The sequence below is a fragment of the Ochotona princeps genome, chromosome 12, assembly GCF_030435755.1.
Source record: "Ochotona princeps isolate mOchPri1 chromosome 12, mOchPri1.hap1, whole genome shotgun sequence".
NCBI lineage: Eukaryota > Metazoa > Chordata > Mammalia > Lagomorpha > Ochotonidae > Ochotona > Ochotona princeps.
In genome coordinates this window covers 26,983,920-27,000,842 of record NC_080843.1, presented here as the reverse complement: position 1 = coordinate 27,000,842, position 16,923 = coordinate 26,983,920, and the positions used below count along the sequence as shown (strand labels likewise).

Here is a 16,923-nt window from a genome sequence, read left to right as displayed (position 1 = left end):
CTCTGCTTTAATGAAGTCTTCTCTCCGCCATCACTCCTGTACTCCATCCCCTCTTTCATCTAGCATTTGAGAACATTGTCGTTTGGCTGTTTCAGAATGAGACCCACAGCAGGGCAATATGGAGATTAGCATGCTATCTGTGAATCAAAAATACCAAGTAGAAAGGCTATTGGTCACATTGTTTTGTTCTGTCATTCCCCGTTAGAAAGTAGTGTTGGGCAAAAGTGGAATTACCCTCGGCATATAGTTCCCTTCTTGGCATGGCATTTGATGCTAAATCTTTGGTAATATTGTTTTGTGGGAAACACTCTTTATTTTTTTGTATTACTTTCAATGGGAGTTAAATAAGAACAGATAAGCTGAAGAAATCCGAATGCAAAAGTTTCATTTTCCATAAAAGTTAAGAAGGCAGTGCTAGCACCTAAGCATCAGTATGCTTTTCTCTTGGTTCTTTCTTTTCTTTTTGTCTTTTTTGCAAAGTTACGCAGAGAGGGGGAGACAGAATGATAGAGATCTTCCCTCAGCTGATTCACTCGGGTCTGCAGCCAGCAGGCAGGAGCTGCTTCCAGATCCCCCGTGTAAGTGGTAGGAGTAGGGGCACTTGAGCCATCGTCTGCTGCTTTCCCAGCACATTAGCAAAAGGCTGAATCAGAAACAGTGTAGCTGCCGGTGACTTAACAGCCATGGTACAGTGCTGGCCCCATTCCTCTTGGTTTTTATAGGCTTAAATACTAGGAGGCACTGGATTGAGGAAGCACGTAAAACTTGGATGTCCAATAATGATTAAGGTTCTAACTCTCACTAGGATTTTAGTGTTCCTCAGATGCAGCTCCCCCTCTGTTCACTCACCTTGCTGAGAGTAGGGAGAGTTGTGTTCATACTCATGATCAGAGTGCTGGTGTCCCCTTGCGCCTCAGCATTTCCTATGAGACCTTTACTCTATGAGCAAGTCCATCTGTATTCTCCAGACTCATTGCCTCCTAGCCTCCTAACATCCTTTGGCTCCGTTAACCCTGCAAAAGGAACCAAACTCCTTGACTTTATATCTCTGTGCAGCAAATGATGTCCCATGTTAGCAGCCATCTCCTAAATTCATCTGATGATTTTTAATTCTTACTCTACTGATAATAATATTTATTCCACTAATAAATAATCTGGCACATTTTAGGACCTGAGCAGAATAATTTCTTTCTTGCCCACAGGATTAGCTGATGGAATCTTAGTAGTGGAGAGTGTCTTTCTTCCAGCTTTTGGCTCAGGGATCCTGGCTCCTTCCTTATTTTTTCAAAAAATTTTATTTATTTTTATTGGAAAGTCAGATATACAGAGAGGAAGAGAGACAGAGAGGAGGATCTTTTGTCCGATGGTTCACTCCCCAAGTGACCGCAATGGCTGGTGCTGGGCTGATCCGAAGCCAGGAGCCAGGAGCTCCTCCGGGTCTCCCAGGTGGGTGCAGGGTCCCAAGGCTTTGGGCCATCCTCGACTGCTTTCCCAGGCCACAAGCAGGGAGCTGGATGGGAAGCGGGGCCACTGGCAACAGAACCGGCGACCATATGGGATCGCGGTGCGTGTGAGGCGAGGACTTTAACCACTACGCTATTGTGCCGGGCCCATCCTTCCTTATTTTTGCTTTGCCATTGTTTAGGTTTTATAATTCTGTGCTTTCCGCTATTACAAGTATAGTTAGAGGGTGGAGATGGCATATCGAATTGTCAATTGCTTTGGCACGCCCAATCTACTGACATAAACTGGTAAAACTGTATCATCAAAATTCAAGTGAGGCTGTGAAACATAGGCCTGGCTGAACCAATAACAAGTTTCTTCTAAGGAAATGGGCACACATTTTCAATGCAAAGAGAGATGTTTTGTTGCTTCCTATTTCTAAGAAACCCTCTATACTTTTAGATATACCTCTATATTCTTAGATTTCCCATCAGAGTGACATCTTTTCTGTTCCCTCCTCTTATACTTTACTGTGTGCCAGAACTTTCAACTATTGACACTATATATTGTTGTCTTCATATGAACTCATATAGTTTCCTTTTCTCTAATCCTCAGATCAAGCCATCTTCCTTCATTAACTAGTGAATTCCATTGACAAATACTTACATTTAATGTCAGTCAGTAAAGAAATCTGGGCATCATCCCAAAATAGTTTTTGCTTCTCATAATTCACTTTTACCCTATGTCTCAATCATTATTAATGATACAGAGGGAGGAATGGTAACAGATGCAGATAAATATAGACTTCCCTATATAATTTTATTGAATCTTTATGCAGTATCATCATCAATAGCAAACTTATTCCTGGAATTCTCAATAACTTAGACTAATAAGAACGCTTCTGAGCATAAATTATTTTGAATTACAAATTTCATCTCAACCAAAAAGACATTTTAGACAGATGCTAAGTTACTTTTTACAAAGGTCGCATTAATTCATATTTTTATCAGTTCACTAAAAGCAGTAGTAGGATAAAAATATAAACGTAATAAAGACAATAGTAGAAGTAGTAGTGAAGACTTAATTGAGTATGATATGACAGATATGCATTAAATCTGGGCTTATGTTTGCCTAAATTGTTTTTCATCCATATGTAAACTTATTGTTTACTGAGGGTATGCTGAAATAGAATCTAGAAAAGTTTTTCCAGAGTCTTAAATATATGCTACAAATCATATGTACTACAACTTATGTGTTTTTGTTTCTCTTTTTAAATTTTTAGACTAAAAATGGCCAGTTCAACTGATAAGCTAAAAGGAATAAGCAATGTAAGATCAACAAAATCCAATTTCTTGGTTAAAGTAATGTTGTTTGTCCTAATATATAAATCTCTGTGGTCTAATATTCTAGACACATTGTTTGATTTGAACTGGAACATTCATAAAAGCAAAACAGAGAGCTTGTAATAAATACAGGGAATGGGAGATGTCATCCAGGACTGCTCTGTGATTGGTGGAACACACAGTCATTTTAATTCATACAGCAGGTGCCTATTTCTGAAATGCAGAGGTATAGTATGGTGGCAGGCATCTTAACTCTGACCCAAACCATTATCTGAGTTTAGGTTCACAGAGATCTTGTTTATCCTCAACATGTGATTTTCCAAGAATACACTACATGTTTCCACAGAGGAGGGAAATCTATAAATTGGACCATGGCTGGAAATGAGGCAATCATTTTCTCCTACATTGCACTGGGAACAAGTCAGTTCTTTGGCTGCATCTAAATCCAATAGTACCTTCAAATCATAGCTTCACTAAATACCCAGGAAGAAAGGAAAAATGGTTTATAGTAATGAACGGTTATTCCATTGCTTAAGATAGAACATTTAAAATCATATGTAAATTTTTTAGAAACTTAAGCTTTTTCTAATCCAGGGGAAATAAAAACATAGACTGACATTGCATCTTGTTTATTGAACATTAGGATCTCAGTATTGCTAAATTAGCACTAAAAGAGAATAAATTAAAATATTTTAGAATTCATCTTCAATTGGATTGCACAATTTATAAATTCCATCACCTATTCTTGTTTTCAGAAACTATGTACCTAATCCCATTTTATTTCATCAGTTTTATGTAATATAAAGAATAGAGAATACAGGATCAGAAAGCCCTCACTCATTATACCAGTTATTATTCACTAGGTACAGGATCTTGAAGAAGCTACTGAACCTTTTTGGGCCTCAGTTTCTTCTCTTGTAAAATAGAGATAAATGGTTCTTCTGCAGGCTTGTTGTGAGAATTAATTAAGATGAGTGTTGAACATGCCAAATTTAATGTTTTACCGACAAAAGCTGTACCATAATGTTGATACCTTTCTTTCAGAGCACTTAACTTCTTTGGAGACACTTAAATAATTGCTTCTCCAGATAACCTTTTACTCTAATTAGTACAACACGTCAACTGGAAAGAAATAATTTCAATCCTGCAGTGCAGAAATTATGGTTGCAAAAATGCTTGCTAAAGTAACTCTTCTTCAAATAAATTATCAAATAATGTAATGCAACAAACCCTAGTTCTTCTTACATCTAAATCTGAAGCAGATGATGTAATACAATGAGTTCACTATTCAGAACCTTTCTGAAATGCTATGTGGGTGCATGACAGAAGAGCAGTAACTTTGATTCAAAGTTTAATTTGTCATTGGAGGATTTAAGAGACTGTCTTAGAGATTATAATTCATTAAAAGATAAATGAGAACAGTAAAAATATATAGAAGGTGAAACATTGGTACATAACCATGTACCACTGGGATAGTAGGCTTTCTCATATCAGCTGACATTGGCCACAAACCAATTCATTCTTCAGGAAGCAAAAGATAGCATATATGCCTTGCAATCTCCACACCTATGTGGATTCTTTGGCTTTATCCTAGTTTTGGAGGTTTGATGACATTTTTAAAATATTTTTTAACCAATGTATCAAAAGTAATAGAAAAACTTCAACATTTAAAGTTAGCTACTGAAGGATCAGTGCTGTTGTGTACTGGGTAAAGCTTCTATGTGCGGCACGAGCATTACATGTAACCTACTTTTGACTCGTTCTCTGAGAATTTGCCTGGGAAAGCTGTGGAGAATGGTTTACCTAGGTGCCTAGGCCCCTTCACCTATGGGAGATACTTGGAAGATGCTTTTGGGGATTTGACTTTTCCCAATCCTGTCATAGCCATTTGGGGTGTGAACCAGCAAGTAGAAGATATCTCTGTGCATTCAAAACTCTGTTTTTCAAGAAAAAAAAAGCTAAAATAAAACTTTTAAAACTTAGCTATTAAAATTGGAGTAGGCTGTCAAATTTACTCCCCCTCCCCCCGCCGGGAATTAGGAACATGTTGATTTTTCCAAAACTACAAATGGGATAATCTGAGTGCATGCCTAAAAGTAATCTTCAATAATCTAGCTATCACTAAGCGTTCCCTTTAAAGTTAACTTGAAATTCTAAAAGCAGCACTAACTCTAACATCTCCACGTGGAGAATTTAAAGAATGTTAAAGGAATGGTTTTGTTTCAGGTTACTTTTGATTTCTCCATGACTTAGGGGAAGAGTGTACTTGGTGTTATGACAAGGCAAACTTAAGAAAAATCCTCTCATTTTCTTTTCTGCTTCTAGCTACTTCCACCATCACTCAAAATGTGCCCTGTGTAAGCCACAACCCTTCCTCCATCCCTGCTCCTCCTAACATTCCTTCCTCTGGGTTTGTAGCTGTCACACTCTCCATCTTTACCTCATCACATTTATTCAGAGTTCAAATTGCAAACTATATATTCTCATAAATGGGTCTCAGCCAGAGTGTTGGGCATGAGAAAATCAGAAAACATATTTAAATTTATAATATTTATTATTTCCATTTTATTTGCAAGAGAAACAGAGACAGATAAACTGACACAGAGAGATCATCTGTCTGCTGGTTCATTCCCCAGGTCCACAACAGAAAGACTGGGCCAGGCTGAAGCTAAGAGCCTAAAATGCCATCTGAGTCTCCCATAGCAATGGCACATCAGTGGCAGAATCAGAGGGCCAACATTAAAGTTGGGTCAGAAATGAATTACACACCTTAAAACAGTGATTTAAGGTGCTGTGCTAAATGTCCCCCCTACAAATTCACTTAATCTAGATTTGGACAAATGTACTTCATGCTTATTCTTCATTTTCTATTATTATATTTAAATTTAGCAGTTTATACCATTCAAGCAAGATTTTACATAACTTCATGCATTTTAGGATAATCAAAACAGACTTATAACTCTAACAAGCCATATATTAACAATTGAAGACTGAATGAGATTTAACAGCAAACTTTCATTTGCTATATCAAGTGCTTGCTGAATAAAGACCTAGCAATTGGAACATATCCTCTTGGGAGGTGAGTACCTCTCTGGACAGACTGGGAAACTCGCCCGTGAGCCTGTCACTCGAAGGTCTTCTTCACCGAGACAAATGTCTTGACAGGAGGAATGGGCTGCACAAATGCTGCCTTCTGCGATGACACTCTTTCTCTTCCTCATTCTTCATAGTGGACTTGAGCCTGATTTTCACTCCTTTCATCACTTGTCACGTTTTGCCATAGGACATCTTCCATATTCTGCTCAGGTCAAGGGTGCTGCCAGGCAGTTCAAGGCGCATTGAGCCGAAGCTAAATGCAGATGCCAATTTTGCAAATTTGCAGCTAGACTGGAACACTCACAAAGGTCATAGCAAAATTCTCTTTCATTTGTTACTTAATTTAAGATATTTTTAGTGTAGTAAGCCCAGAGTCCAATGTCATCCAACCTATTCTGCCATTCATAGTTCTCTAAAATGTTAACTACCATTGACTCTAGAAGACTAGAAAGTATTCTAATGGTTTAAAAGCAAAAGGTAAACACAACCTTTTGTTCTTATCAGTCTTTCTTAGGGGAAGAATGATGCGATAGTAACAGCTTCTATAGCACAGTGGGTGGCTTTGTGTAGCCAAGAGTGGAACAGGGGACGAAATTCTGTGCTTTGGTGTTGGGTAGGCACACCATTGAGATGGCTGCCTCTATATTGGATTCCTCATATTCTCCAGAGTCATAAAATCAGCTCTCTTACAAAAATTAGACCTGTTAAAACTAGTTTTAAAATGTATTTGAAATATCTTTGCTGAAAATGTAGAAATGCTAATAGCTGGGTAGGAAGAGCGGAGATCCCCTTCTGCTGATTGATTCCTCATGTTTACAACACTCAGGATTGAGCCAGGCCAACACCTGAGTCAGGAACTCAGTCCAGATTTGTCATGTGGTTGGCAGGGATCCAAACTCTGGAGCCATTCAGTATCTGTTGCCTTTCTGTGGTGTGCATTAGCAGGAAGATGGAATCAAGTGTGGAGTTAGGGCTTGAACTCAAGCACTGTCTTACAGGATGTGGGTCTCCCAGGCAGCATCCACATCTACCCTGGAAACAAAATGTGTACACACACACACACACACACACACACACACACAGTATATATTATATGTATATACACAAATAAGTTACAAATTGCATCTCATAAATGAAGGATATAAAGTTCTTCTGTCTATAGCTTTGCACTATTTGTGGTAATTCTTACCTACAATTATCGAAACCTCAATTGTGTTGAAATGTAACATTTGCAAAATAATATCCCTACAATTATATTTCATATAGTGCAGAAAAATGATATATGAGTGGTGAACTAAGGGTAAGACTGACTGGATCTAGATTTTCAGAAACTGTTGATTTGAATGTTAGTATTATTGTCAAAAACTAAAATAAATACACAAAACTACATAAAATAAATAAAAATAAATAAGATGCTGGACTCTATGTTTGGTATACGCTTGCAATGGGGAAATCTCAACTGAACTTGAGCTGTGGTTATGCAATAAGGTGGAGGAATCCACCATGGTGAGAGGGTTTGGGGAGGGGTGGGGAGAACCCAAGTATCTATGTAACTGTGTCACATAATACAATGTAATTACTGAAGTTAAATAATAAATAATTAAAAAAAAAAGTATTTTGACTATATCTCATAAGATTTAGAAAAAAAAATAATAGAGAAAATATATAAAATAATAGAAAAATATATTAAATAAATAAATAAAATGCTAATGTTATGACATCCACTAAAATCAGCACTAGTTTTTCCATTGTGTGTGTGTGTGTGTGTGTGTGTATGTGCAGCTGGTAGGATCTTTCACTTTGCCAACCTAGACCACAGGATGTAGGATGTTTTAAATCCTTGATTTCTGACACTCTATAATTTTTGTTGTCATGGAGGCAGGGTAAGGGCTTTTAATCACTCATGAATTCAAGTACATGAATTCATATACAACAGGCTGTATACAGCACATAAAGCAGGTCTAACTCTTTAACTTTGGTCTTTCTTTTTTAAAAAGATTTATTTTATTTTCATTGGAAAGTCAGATATACAGAGAGGAGGAGAGACAGAGAAAAAGTTCTTCTGTCTGATGATTCACTCTCCAAGTGGCAGCAACAGCTAGAGCTGAGCTGATCCGGAGTCAGGAGCCAGGAGCTTCTTCTGGGTCTCCCACGAAGGTGCAGGGTTCCAAGGCTTTGGGCCGTCCTTGACTGCTTTTCCAGGCCAGAAGCAGGAAGCTGGATGGGAAGTGGGGCTTCTGGGATTAGAACCAATCCCATATAGGATCCAAGGTGAATGAAAGGCAAGGACTTTAGCCACTAGGCTACTATGCTGAGCCCTAACTTTGGTTCTTACAGAGATATTTCTCTGGGCACACTATGGTTGCCTTTAAACCCTTCATTTTCCTTACTTTTCCAGTCATTTGATGTCACACAGTTCAGGAAGTCATCTAATTTCTTACAGTTTCACTGTGGTCAGTATTCACATTCTTTTTCTTGGCAAGAGTCTTGTCCTTAACTTCTTTATAAGGATGCCAACAGCATGTGGTATAACACTGCAGACTCTTCTCGTCTTGCCAGGTTCTCCTCTATGGAACATTCCTTGGTGAACACCGTCCAATACTCTCACGTCTACAATGCCACATTTGTTGCTATAGATTTGCATGTATGTGGTCTGGAGAATATACAGCAGGCATCTTTCCTCTTTCTATTTGTGCTTGTCATTTTGGCTAATTTCTGAAACATAGTGGTTCCAGTCAGAAGATTTAAACATATTTTACCTTGAACAGGAAAATTTCTTCCAAATATGTTCCCCCTACATCAAATCAGCAATTTATTTTTCCTTGCATATATGCCAATTTCTTTGCGGATTAATATCAATATGTCAAATAACTAGTATAGAAAAAGCACTGTATTTGCCTTATAGAGAAATGAAAAATTTGGTTATATATTATTAAAAACCTAGATGTGTTCTTTTCCTATATATAGGAAATATAGAAGACCTGATTCATAACAACCAGAACATCCAAGTAACACACACTCTTTATACTTTAAGGAAATGAGTGAATCTTGGATGGACGAAAAGTCCACAGCTTATTGTTCTTAAGAGGTATTATCTAAGGTCAAATAGCACTGGAAAGTTTTTTTTTTTTTTCCAAATGGATAAATGAAATTTTTTTACAGAAAAGCAAGTAGAAGAGTCAAAACATACAATCTTCATTTAAGGCAGCAATAAGACAAAAGGTATTACAAAAATTAACAATTCTTTATTAAAATAACACTTTTTAACACTTGAAATAAAAAGTAAAAATAAATAGTGAAATGAAGAGAAACTGTTATAAGAAATTATGGAAGCTTCTTCAGCATATTTTGGAATATATATATATATACATATATATATATATATATATATATATGTATATATATATTTGCTTAGGAAATTTGGACAGAACATGATCTATCAGTTTTCGGCTTGTCCTGAAGAGATGTTACGCTACAACCTGCCTTAATAACACCATTCTTATTAACAGATATTGTGGAGAGAATAACATATGTAGAATGAATTCATTATTTTCGCCTTCTCAACTTGTTTAGTCTTTAGTACTATAACAATTTAGTTGCAACAAAATTCCCATTCCACGCTGGTAATGAATGTTAGTAGTTGATGATTTTATATTTATTTTGCATAAATGATATATATTTTCTTATATCTATCTTGTTTCCTTCTTGATTTGATGCATTCAGTTTAGCTAATTTGTCACATGCCATAATATTTGCTCACTTAAAGTGCACACATTATTCGTATCTTCATGGAGTTACACAATCATCACTATAGTGGGTAAGAAAACAGAAGGTAGGAAATGGCCATTAATGAATACAGTGTTGCTTCCCAACCCTAGTTAGCCTCTAATGCATATAGTCTTAGGGGGCTAAATCATCTAGCAGAATATTTTTGAGACTCATCAATGTTTTAGCATGGATCAGCACTTCATTCCTGTGTATGGCTGAATAAAATTCCATTGTTCGGCTATTCCGATCCTCATTTATCCATTTGTGACCTGATGGATTTTTTGGTTGTTTTTTTATTTTGAGGCTATTATAACTAATGTTACTATTCACATCTATACTCAAGTGAACATATGTCTCCTTACATTTGTTTACATGATTAGCAGTGGCATTGCTGGCTCTTACGGTAACTCTATTTTTCTTTTTGGAGAAATTTCCAGACTGTTTTTCCAAAGTGAATGGATAATTTACATTCCTATTAGCAGTGTGCAAGAGTTCTACTTTCCTCACATTCTCACCAACCTATCATTTGAAAAATGTACATTTTTGCACAACTGAGGTAAATATTCATTTTAAGGAGTAAATAATATCTCTAACACTTCTTCTGTTTTCTGAAAGAACAGGATTAGATCCATTGTTATTTTTCATTTGGATAATTGTTAAATAACAGAGAAATAAAGTGGATTTATGTTTAATTATAATCACTGTTGATTTGGGAATAATTATATATAATTCTTTGAAAAATATTAGTCTTGTATAAAATCAGTGCTTTTAATTCTTTCTATGGTGAATATTCTATATTCATTAGTTCTTACTTAAGGATTAATAGTTTAATAATATAGGACTATTTATAGCTAGCTTAAAAATTAACTGTTGCATTTTATTTGTATTTAAAACCAGTATAAGTGGTTTATGGGCGGTATTTGCATGCCGTGAGTTCCTTTGCCAAAGATACGTGTGGGGGAATTCACAAAGATTGTGGAAATGTGTGGATTTGTGAAACAATTGGCTAAGAATGATATATTTACAACTTTAAAGATCTGATGATAAGCTGATCGGGGTGATGGACTGTGCCGGGCCCTGTGCTTGCTAGAACATACAAGAAACTAGTCTGGGAATACCTCAAAGTTTTTTTGGAGAGCTCCCTAATCGAACTGCTGGACTCAGAACTCTAACCAAAAAAAGACAGAAGACAGAACAGGTCAATCATTCATATCAGCTATATGTTGGCAGCGAAATATGGGGCAAACGGAAACTTTATGATGGACCATATCAATCAGTGGATGACCTCATCGAGCGAAACTGGCAGCGATTCATAACTGGAGAACTATTAAAACCACTTGAGCAAATATCTCAGAGCATGCCCCACATCCGGGACTCGGGGTGGGCGCGAAACTGGGTGGGGCTTCTTCCACAATATCCCCCTTTGCCTCAGATACACGATGGAAACAATATGGACATAATAGTATTACCCACTTCCCTATCCCCCTGAACCTTTTTTTTGTTAACCATAATTAACTATGTAAAGATTGTCAACAACTATACAATAAAATAAAATAAATTAAAAAAAAGAAAAAAGATCTGATGATAAAATTTACTGTATGTAACTGAAATTGACATTTGATTATTTTAATATTTGTTGAACTTTTTATTTAGTGGAGCATTAAACTTTTAACAGCAATGTGGATTAAAATATTGTTATTTCACTCTTTCCACTACACTACCTGAAATCCTGTGGAAGACTAGTAGGAATGGAACTTCTAGAAAAGAAGTATATCTGGAAGATGGTGGCACAAGGCCATCTTCGTTGGTTTATATGCAGATTTTCAGAACCAAAGGGAGCACATGGTTCCTCTGAAAATTGAAGATGCTTATGCTCAAGAAGAAATTGAATTCTACTTGAGCAAAAGATGTGCTTGTGTGGAAAAGGCAAAGAATAGCATAGTGGTTCCTGGCTCAGGCCTAACCAAACAAGAATAACCTGGAGAAAGGCAATCATGGCAACCATGGTCTGTTTCGTGCTAACCTATGAAGCAACTTGTGGGAAGGGCATTGGCTACAGAATCTCTGTGATGCTGTACCCTCACAGACTTAACAAAAGGTAAGTGCAGAAAAATGAGTTTTTGCTTTGTTTGGGTTTGGTTTTGTAATCAATACAAAACAAAAACATACTCATTGGTAAATTCTCTCTTTTGTTAATGGGTTACATGCTCTTACAGCAAGAAATACTTTTTTATGTATTTGTTAATCCCCAGGCCAAAGAAAACAATTCATATATAGGCAGGATTCAGCAAAAGCTCAATAAATGCATGAACAAATAGCAAGCCAAATATACCTGTGGCAAACAAACATTATTTGATTTCAATATGGTAAACATGAAAATTATTAAAATGTAAAACAACGTTTTGCAGGAACCAGAATTAAAGATCCACACAGGAAAAGTCAGAACACACAGGAATATTTCATTTTCCTTTGTATCTTCTTTGCATTTCTTCTCAGCTTATCCAACACAACAGTTCTTTCTTTAATCTAAAAATATCTGCTTTCAACAATTTTATTATGGATTTCATTGTTTGTTTGTTTTTTAAATTCTAGAACAGCCCATCAGGTGCCATGTAAATATTGGTCTTCACTTCAAGTTTAAAGCTGTAATCACACAAGTAAATGGTAAATGAATGATGCATTTGACGTCACCATCCTGGGTTTGAGTTGAATTGTAGTTTGCAAGCTGCATGAATTTGGTGAACTATCTTCTCAGCTCAGTTACCTCAAAGGTGTTTTGGATTGAATCTAAGGGGACAGCTGTTGGGCTTAGCATAAGATGCCCACGTTCTACACTGGATTACTCCAGCTCCTAAATTTGGCTTTTTGCTAACGCAGGCAGTGCCTGGCGAAGAGCAGGCAGTGGCTCCAGTAGTTTGGTTCTTTCCATGCATGCGGGAAACCTGCATGGAGTCCCCAGCGTCCAGCTCTGGCACCCAGCCCAGCCCTTGTTATTTTGCTCAAATGGTGTTCAAAATAAGCCAAAGACCAAAACATATTATGCTTGTTTATGTAAAATTTACTTTTGATAAAAGTAGGAAGATTAAGGGTTCACTTAAAATATAACAACTGTATTTAAACTAATTCTCACTAAAAAATGCACAGCAGTACTTTATGGCTAGTTTTAAAATCCTACTGACCCTGAGGCCTGTGCTGTGGTGAGGTAGGCTAGGCTTCTGTCTTGGCATTGGTCTTCCAAACAGATGTTTGTTCGTTTCCTGGCTGTCCCACCTCCTATCCAGCTCCCTGTTTATGGTCTGGGAAAGCAGCTGGGGATGGCCCAAGTCTTTGGACTCTGGCACTCACATAGGTGACCCCTGGGAGGCTAGTGGCTCCTGACTTTGGACCAGCTCAGTTCCAGCCATTGTGGCCATTTGGGAAGTGAATCAGCGGATGAAATATCTCTGTCTCTTTCCTTTCAAGTAAGAATAAAATTAAATAAAAAATACCACTGGCCCATCTTTACACAGTTAATTTTTATATATGTAAGTGGAATTATCATATTTTGTGATTGAACAACTAATACTGAGATTTAGCTCTGTGTAAAAGTAAATTTTATTTTTGTGTCTTAAAATAGACTGAATGGTATACGCTTGCAATGGGGGAATCTTAACTGAACTTGAGCTGTGGTTATGCAACAAGGTGGAGGAATCCACCATGGTAGGAGGGTTTGGGGAGGGGTGGGGAGAACCCAAGTACCTATGAAACTGTATCACATAATACAATGTAATTAATGAATTAAAAATAATAAATAATAAAAAAAGAAAATAAAAAGAAATATACAAACCTAAAAAAATAGACTGAATGTTAATTAAGAGAAAAACTGAGTTTAGATTTGAAATATTTCATTTCTCCCAAGGCTCTCTTAATGGCACACACAGGAGGGAATTCCATTTCCAGTTCTATTTGGCACAGTTGCAGAGATGACCTTGGTTTGCAGGTACTGACTGGTTAATGAAAGCATCACATTTCACAACTAAGAGATAGTATACTTCATTTGAGAAAAATTTTGCAATACTTTTCTTCCACGTGTAAGGGGACTTAATCAATGTTCACATTTGATGATTGGTCTAAGGTACTGTCAAAATTACTAGCTAAATTCTTTCTATCTTTTATTCTAAAATACTGCTTCAATCTGGAGGTTGGATTATATATATATGTATATATATGTACATATATATACACATTTAAGTCACTACAATAAGGTTTTACTACATTATTCCTTTCTTATATAGATACATACTTTGTTTATCTTAACAGGGCTCAAGAATGCTTTATTTAATCATTAGGCAAAGTGCTAGAAATAACTTTTAGGTAATAGAGAAAATGCTCTCCTGTGACTATGTTATTGAAGTTTTGGCAGTTGGTGTTCCATGTAAATTTTGCCTAGGAAGAGATTTAAGAACCTTCTTCACTAATTTGTGAGATTTAAGTTGGCTAGCTATTTTATTGAATTTCATACATGTTAAATTATTTACATAAAAATGAAATTAGGACTGTAATAAGAACAGGAAAAAGTTACTCCCCAGGGCAAAATTACCTTGGCATGGGCCTGATTGCTTAGCAATAAACCTTCAATGAACAAAGTGCATCAATTATATTTACCTAAATGGTAGAAGATAAATCTGGGATTTTCCTTTACATTTTGTTTTTGTGGTGATTGATAAAAGAGGTAAATACAGAAAAAGTCAACAGGGATTTACACTTAATATTTATCATAAATAAAAATGTAAGAATATTGTAAAAATGTAAGAAGACTGCTTACTAAAAAATTCAGCTAGTTTGAAAGATGAAAGAATATGCTCCAAAATTACATCAATCAATTCATTTATTCCTTCTCCTGCACAATATATATTCTGTTATTCATTCTAGGAAACATTTCTTCTGTGCCTTTTATATTTTATATAATGTATAAGTCAATGTGATCACAATTCAAGTGATCTTGCCCTATAAAAAAGGAACTTACAGATATCTTACAATCATTCAAATAACATACAGCTGGCAGTAGAACATTGTGTTCATAATAAAAAATAAAAACTTAGGAATTTAGGTCATCGCAAAAGAAACAATCAAGTCTCCAGGAGCTGAAGCTTAATGTGGACTTTTCTGGAAGGACTGGCTCCTGAGGAGGTGGGAAGGCAGAAGTCATCCTTTACAGAAAGAGTAAATTGAGTAAGTTAATGTAAGCAAAATACTCATATTTGTGTGGTATCACAACAAGTTGAGAGTGATACACATCTTCTTTATTTCTAGCTCCCATGTCCAAGATAGTCATGACTGTGCTAAGATAATTTCATTGACACAGTACATAAGTCATATTCTATGCAATGCATACATTTTATATATTTACTTTTTCCTCTCATCTCATTCCTCTTCATTTTGAATCTCCCTTACATTATTTTTTAGCCTCTTTTTTATGTTTTTTTCTAACTGCTCCAAAACACATTATTCATGTGTGGTTTTGTAGAAGTTCTTGAATCCCTTTTCTTTGTTAGAGGACAAGTGAGAACTCTGGGGGAAGTGCTGAGAGGTGATGGTGATTACAAAATATCAAGAGCAGAACTTAGAATTTAGCATATGATTTCTTCCCCGAAAATGTACCATTTGTTAAGATTTGTTCAAGAATATATTCTTTGTACTGTATGAAAAATTAATATCTTTAAAAAACACTTAATACTCACCAAAACAGCATATAGTCAGAAGAAAATTATTTTGTTATGATATCAGCTTTAGAAAGTAACTATATATATTACAATATATTATAATTCCATATGTATACCTATATTCCAACTCTTGGTATATATAAGATCAAATCAAGGGTTTATTATAATTGGTATAATTTTCAGACTAATATAAAAGACGTTATCTCCTTTGTTACTTGTTTGACTGTGTTGTGTAATCATAAAGTCATTTTTCCCAAAGTTCAATTGCTCTAAATAGCTCTTATCATTCTTTAGTCATCATTCTTTCTTTTTAAGATTCTGACTGGGGACTGGCACTATAACTCAATTAGCTAATCCTCTAACTGCAAGAGCCCACATCTTATAAGGATGCAGGTTTGTGTTCTGATAGCTTTAATTCCAATCCTGCTCCTTGCTTGTCGCTTTGGAAAGCAGGAGATGATGGTCTAAGGCCTTGGGACCCTGCAACCACATGGGAGACCTGGAGGAAGCTCCTGGCTCCTGGCTTCAGATCAGCTCAGTTCCAGCCACTATAGCCATTATAACCATTTGGAGAACAAACCAACAGATGGAAGATCTTTCTCTGTCTCTCTTCTATGTAAATCTTCCTTTACAATTAAAAATAAAAATCTTCAAAAAATATCCTGCCCATTTTCTCTAGACTAGTATTTATCCATATAATACTTCTCCTCCTCCTCCTCCTTCTCCCTCTCCTCTTGTTTCTCCTCTTTCTCCTTCTTTATTTTTAAGATTTAGTTATTTTTATTATGAAGGCATATCAGAATTATGGAGAGGAGAGACAGAGAAAGATCTTTCAGCTGCTAGTTCACTCTCCCAATAACTATAATGGCTGGAACTGAGCTGATCTGAAGCCAGGAGTCACGAACGTCTTCTGGATCATCCATGCAAGTGCAGGGTCCTGAGCTGCTTTCCCAAGCCTTAAACAAGGAACTGGATGGGAAGTGGAACAGCCAGGACATGAACAAATCTCCATATGTGAACCTGGTGCTTGTGAGGTAAAGATGTAGCCATTGAACCATAGAGCTGGACCCCGCTGAGGGGTCCCTCTCAGTGGGGACCTAGACTTGAGGCATGATACCCATTCCAAGAAGAAATTTGGGATACAGGGGATGCAAAGGCAAGATGAACCAATGCACACTTGATTGAAATTTACTGGGCAACTTACGCCATGATTTTGGCAGAGCAAGCAGGTGGATAAAAGTTACTAGTTAACTAAAAAATAGCATACAAGCTACTCTACCAAAGGGATTTGGAAAATAATCACCAGGTCTCTGGCAACAGGATAAGGAAACATGAGTTACAGGAACCAATACTGGTAAACAAAAAGAAATCTAGCAAAACTTTGTTGTACTCAGATATGTTCAGGCCACAATTGCTAAATAAAGAAATGATAATGAAGATGCCTCACACCTCTCCAGGCACACTTAGCCAGCAAGGCGACTGTAATCTCAGTAGGAAATTTGCTTCCTATTGCTCTGAACATCTGAGATTGTGGGTTCCTTGGACATTTGGTGGTCTGATTCAGGGGGCAA

The 16,923-nt window shown here is 36.5% G+C and overlaps 1 pseudogene; it reads left to right on the top strand.

The window, feature by feature from the left end:
* The first annotated feature begins 8,403 nt into the window (after nt 1–8,403).
* LOC131481591 (large ribosomal subunit protein eL33-like) overlaps nt 8,404–16,923 on the top strand; it is an 81,737-nt pseudogene continuing 73,217 nt past the window's right edge.